This window comes from Grammomys surdaster, unplaced genomic scaffold (assembly GCF_004785775.1).
Source record: "Grammomys surdaster isolate TR1022 unplaced genomic scaffold, NIH_TR_1.0 139, whole genome shotgun sequence".
Lineage (NCBI taxonomy): Eukaryota > Metazoa > Chordata > Mammalia > Rodentia > Muridae > Grammomys > Grammomys surdaster.
This window is the reverse complement of record NW_021604597.1, coordinates 9531473-9537832: the sequence shown is the minus strand read 5'-3', so window position 1 is coordinate 9537832 and position 6360 is coordinate 9531473.

The window sequence follows — 6360 nt, the reverse complement described above, 5'->3', positions numbered from 1 at the left end:
CTTGAAGAGATTGATAAATTCAATGTGTTATGTTTTCAATCTGTGACATACTTGCAATATTATGTGCTTTCTTTGTATGACAATGTTTGATTAGCTTCCTATCACGTCATCCCATTGCATGGTAGTTCTCTCGTAACTCTTCCCATGCCTCACCTCTACTATCTGCCAATAAGATGCCATACTTCTTAATAAACTTGCTTGGCATAAGTCATCAGGTTTTGCAAGATCTGCTCCCAACTTACCCATCTTGTTTATTTTCTCATACCTGTTGTTATCCCATAAAACCCTGTCCCTGAAGAATAAGCTGTTGGTCTCTTCAAAAACTTATAACTTTTGTTTGAGAATCTAGGACATCTGGGAGAAATGTTGTCCACTTATGGAAGGAATCTCTCTATTCAAACACACTTTTAACCTATATTTTAATTAGTTTGAGAATGGATGCTATCCATTTGTCTCTTTACAATTCTTAGTTTTAGTTAGCCTTTTACCTAGGTATTCTTCTCTCCCCATCCCTTTTTCCCATTCCTGTTTAAAACTTTCCCCTCCAAGTATACTCTCCCTATACTTCCATATCACATGTATCCTACTGTTCCCCATGTCTTTGTCCTCCACCCACATCATGGGCTCTTCCTAGCTTCATACTCTGCAAACAATCCAAACTAAATACAATTTTAAAATCTGAAGCATGAATGCATATTAGAGAAATCAGGGAATGTTGTCTATCAAGTCCTGGTGACATTCATTCAATATGATTATTTCCAGTCTCATCCATTCTCCTATGCTTTAATTATTTTTTAGAAATTAGTAAAATTTCATGGGGTAATGCCATACTTTCACAATGGATTCATCAAGTGGTAACAATCAAAGCTGGTTCCATCTCTTGCTATTGTGAGTAACATGACATCGAACAGAGATAAGCAAACAATTACATTGTAGTTCTGTGAGTATGATCTGAGAGTATAGATCCAAAAATAGTCCTATTTTTCACATTGTGAGAAAACTTTCACACTGATTTCCACACTGGCTACAAGCAACAAAAAAGATAGGTGATGGGTTGAAGGGCCCAAGTAGCTCATGGGATTGAGGAAGAAGAATCAGGAAGTCAACAAAACAGATTTTCCTGAAAAATACCAAAGTCCAATACAGTATTGTACAGGCAAATTCAATTTCTTAAGATATAATGTCTTATATTTTTATAAACATATATATATATATTTATATATATATATATATAATTGTATACATTATATATAACATAATATATAATGAATATATAGCATGAATATATTATTATACAATAATATAATTTAATAATTATAAAAATTAAAATGAGAGATTCAATTTAAATTTTTCTCAAAAATGACCAAGAACAATAAACTGTATAGTAAGTCTTGACTGTTATTCATAAAAATGAATGCTCTGGAAGTTTCTATAAACTTTGTATTGTTCACTGTAGTAAATGTTCTAAGGATTGCATGAGTTTTGAAAAGTATTCCTCCGGGATTTTCAAGAATGCTTCTCAGCTGAAATTAATTTGGGTCTGTTTTGGAGAAAGGAATTAAGAGTGCCATCCTTTGGGGAACTGAAGAAAGTGATGCCCAGTGTTGCAATTCTCTAGACCCAGACCTAGTATCTATAAAGATAAATAATTGTGGTAATAACATATGTACTTCCAAAATGCCTGGGTTAAAAATGAGAGTGAAAAGAACCTTTACATGTCCTAGAATGTACAAAACCAATTCCATCTGCTGCTCATCAAAGGCTGGTGGTCATTTTCCAGCCTCCTAAAGGAGTCACTAGCATCATTGATCTTTAGCTGGTTAAACCTTTGATTTCTTGAGGAAAAGAGAAAAGAAAGGGGCTTCCTTCAACACAAAGTTTCTTTTGTACTTTGATTTTCATACTTTTGTAACTTCATGAAGCAGCATGAAAATTTCTTGGGGCAGAGGTAATTGTTGCAATCTTCCCTGGAGTTTTCGTCACACAGAATCCATGCCAAGTAAAAGTCTGTGTAGGTTTTGGCATTGTTCCAGGCCAGGTCATAGGTTTCTGAGTAAAATCTACCACAGAGATGTTTATTTTACTGAGGAATATTTTTGCAGTAATATGGAAAACTCCAAATTAAGGTTTTACCCAAATCTCACTTTAGAAGATAATTCAGACAAAACTTCTGACCTTTCCTCAAACAAGACCTCCCAAGAGCTTTGAAGTTCTTACCACATCTCTGTTAAAACAAGTTCCCTCATTTTCTTGCTTCTCTCACCTCTTCTGTAACTTCACAATCATGGCACGTTAACTGTTTCACATGTTCAAGAAATACTAGGATCCTCAGATTTCTGTCCAAATCCTTTTTTCATTTGAAATAAGTCATGTCTGGTTTGTTTGGGGTTTTTTTGTATTTTGATTTTTGTTTTTACTGTAATTTTAAATTTTCTCCCTTTTAAACAATATCCAGCCAGTTGCCAATATACTTTTTATACATTTTTAAATGCCACATACATATGTTTAAATTCACATCTTATGATATCTTATATGGATCCTGCTGGGTTTATTACTAGCATTTCATTCAGGTTTTTAGCTTTTATCTTAGTTCTTCATGTGTATACAGATAGATGCCATTTTTTCCAAATGTCTGACAAGGCTATGAAAAAAAGCAGAAATAATTTAAGAGCTAAGGTGATATTTTCTTCATGTTTGCTTTCAGTTTGACATATTCCTCAATTACTTTAATCCAATTATACAGATTCAGTCTTCCAGTAAAACAGATGATGCTTCCAGAGAAGCAAGTTTGTTCATAAGGGACTCACCATTCTCAAATGCATAGTGTAGCTAAAAGAGTTTATTTAGTCAAGCATGAATGCCCACAAATGGAACAGATTAGAGAACAGGAAGGAAGTTAAGGGTATTTTCTCAACAGAAGTCAAATCTTGACTGACAGATAGTACGGAACATCATCATCCCTGTGGTGAGGACAGTGATTTGTTAATCTCCTTTATTCCAAAGATGCAGTTCAAAAGGCTGAAAACATAACAGCTTCCTTAGACTCTCTCCAGCTGTGGCTACTACTGATAATAACCTAACATCTGCCATTCCATGCCTTGTTCTATAACAGGTTGCAAAGACTCTCTGATCTAGCAGTGGTGAACACAAGCCTTGCTAAATCTTGAGCCCTGGCTTATCCACCATTTACTACATGGGACTGAGGTGGAAGTGTGTAGCTTCAATTTAAACTGGTGCTTAAATCTAAAGCTAAAGTGATTGTGGGTAACTGAACCATATTTGAAGGACCAAGTTCTTTTAACTTCATGAACAAGGAGAAACAAGATTACAGGTTAAAAGAGTAAACCAGTGTAACAATTGTGTCCTGTAAAAAAACATGAGCAATTTTTTGTGGACAATAGTTTTTATAACTATGCCATCAAGAACAACTGATTGATCAAACCCAAATCTCTCATAAGTAAGGATAGGAGCCTTCAACAATAAAATGGGAAAGGGCACTGAGTGTATCTAATGACCTAGTCCTTCTCTGTGGGAGATCTACAGTGGGAAAGATAACAGGCATTCACAGAGGTCTGATGACTCTGAATTTATCCCACATAAAAAGATATCTGTTCCTCCAGACCTAATTCCCCCAGTCTAGTCTGTAGAACTGCAACAGAAAACTAGCTGCAGCCTTCTTTCTCCTATGCCCACATCACTTGGATATCCCATAGACTATCCCCTCTTAAACTCCCAGACCCCACTTATCACTATACACCAGAATCCAACTCCACCAAATATGCCGTTAATCCAAGGACTACAACTTCCAGGGCAACAAGTAGACTGAAGGCAGACCCACACCTTTCCTACTGCTTGTGAGAGTCTCTTTCTAGTCTCAACCCTAGCTATGTATGTGGAAACCTGCTACAGTCTCTCTTTCCTCATCACCCACAAACACCCACAAAGGCTTCTTCTCCAACCATCCTTCCCCTGCTCATCTCAATTACCCAGACTCCAGTACCAGTAGGCATTATTTGTGAATGCATAAGCTGAACAGACCAAGAAAACAAGCAACTAATAGCCATCACATTCCCTGAATATCCAAAGAGGAAATTATATCAAGGAACAAAACATCTACCCAACAAAGACAAATCCAGACAAGTCAGCACCTAGATCTAAAATCGCCCCAGATGGTGAAGTGCCAGTATAAAACCACAATCACCAACATCCAAGGTACCATGCCTCCACTAGAGCCCAGCTATGTTACCACAGCAGGCCCTGAATATTTCAACATGGCTGAAACACAAGAAAAGTATATTAAAATGACTGTTTTAAAGAAAATAAAGGTTCTTTAAAAGGAAATGAATAAATCTCTAAAAAAAAAAATCCAGGAAAACATAACAAATAATGTAAATAAATAAATAAAATTATGCAAGACCTGAAATTAGAAACAGAAAAAAAATAACTGAAGGAATTTTAGAAATAAAAAATGTAGTAATTTGAACAGAAATTAAGAAGGTAAGCTTTACCAAGAGATGGAAGAGAGAAGCTCAAGTATAGAAAGTATATTATGGAAAATGGATATACCTATCAGTCAAAGAAAATGTTAAATCTAAAACCTCCTGATATAAAAAATCCAGTAAATATGTGACAGTATGAAAGATCAAACCCAAGAATAATAGGAATAGAGGAAACAGAAGAAACCCAGCTCAAAGTCTCCAAAACGGTTTTCAACAAAATCATAGAAGAAACTTTTTCTAACATGAAGAATGAGATGCCTATAAAGGTACAACAGGCATACAGAACATCAACTAGATTGGACCAGAAAAGAAGGTTCCCATGGCACATAGTAATCAAAACACTAAACATACAGGACAAAAAAATATTAAAAGCTGCAAGAAAATGTAACATAGAAAGCCAGATTAGTAAATTACACTAGACTTTTCAATGGGGGTTCTCAAAGCCAAAGGACCTGGACATATGTGTTGTAGATTCTAAAAAATCACAGATGCCAAACAAGACTACTATACCAAGAAAAACTTTTAATCAACGTAGATAGGGAAGATATTCCAATATAAAACAACATTTAAACAATCTCTACTTGCAAACCCATCCCTACAGAAGGTGTTAGAAGGAAAACTCCAACCTGAGGAGGCTAATAATACTTTCATATTCTCCACACATGAAAAACAGTAAATAAAAATTATCACATCAACAAAATTAAAAGAAGAGAAGCATACATACAAGACACACATACACATACCACCAACAACAACAACAATAACAACAACAACAAAATAACAGGAATAAACAATCATTGGTCATTGATATCTCTATCAGTGAACTCAAGATAAAAACTAACAGCATAAATATGAAAACAGTATTGTTCTTTCCTCAGTGTCCAAGAATCAAACCACAACATCAAGCATAAATATCACCTCAGGGTGAGAAAGCTGGGCAAAAGTATTACCAGTAAATGGACCTACGAAGCAAGCTGCTATAGTCATTTTAATATCTAACAAAATAGACTTCAAACCAAAATTAATCAAAAGAGATAGAGAAGGACACTACAAACTCATCAAAGAAAAACAAAAACCTAGATGATATTTTATTTCTTAGCATCTATGCCCCCAAAACAAGGGCATTTGTGTTTCTAAAAGAAACAGTGCTACAGCTTAACTCATATATTGACCTTCACACACTGATGGGGGAGACTTCAATACCCCAATCTCACCAATGGACAAGGTAATCAAGACATAAACTTAAATGGAGAAATATAGTGGCTAAAAAAAAGCTAAAAGTGGCTAGAAACAAAATTAACTCAAAGAAATTAGTAACCTTCCTATATACAAATAACAGAAACAAAGAATTCAGGGAAACAACAGCTTTCACAATAGCCTCAAATAATATAAGATATATTGGGGTACCACTATAACAAAGAAAGTAAAAGAATTGTACGATAAAACCTTCAAATCTTTGAAGGAAGAAATTGAAGATGATACCAGAAAATGGAAATACCTTTCATGCTCATGAATCAGTAGGATTTACCTAGTGAAAATGATCATCCAACCAAAAGCAATCTACAGATTCAATGCAGCCCCATCAAAATCTCAAAACAATTATTTACAGAACTTGAAAAGACAGTTTGCAGCTTCATATGGAAAAACAAAACAAAAAAAGCTTTGGATAACTAACAAGAAATGAACTGATGAACTGCTTGAGGTATCTGGTTGTACTACAGACATACAGTAATAAAAACAACATGGTATTGGCAGAAAAACAGACTTATTGATCACTTGTATCAAATTGAAGACTCAGATATAAATCCAAACACATATGGACACTGATTTTTGATAAAGAAGCCAGAAATACACACTGGAA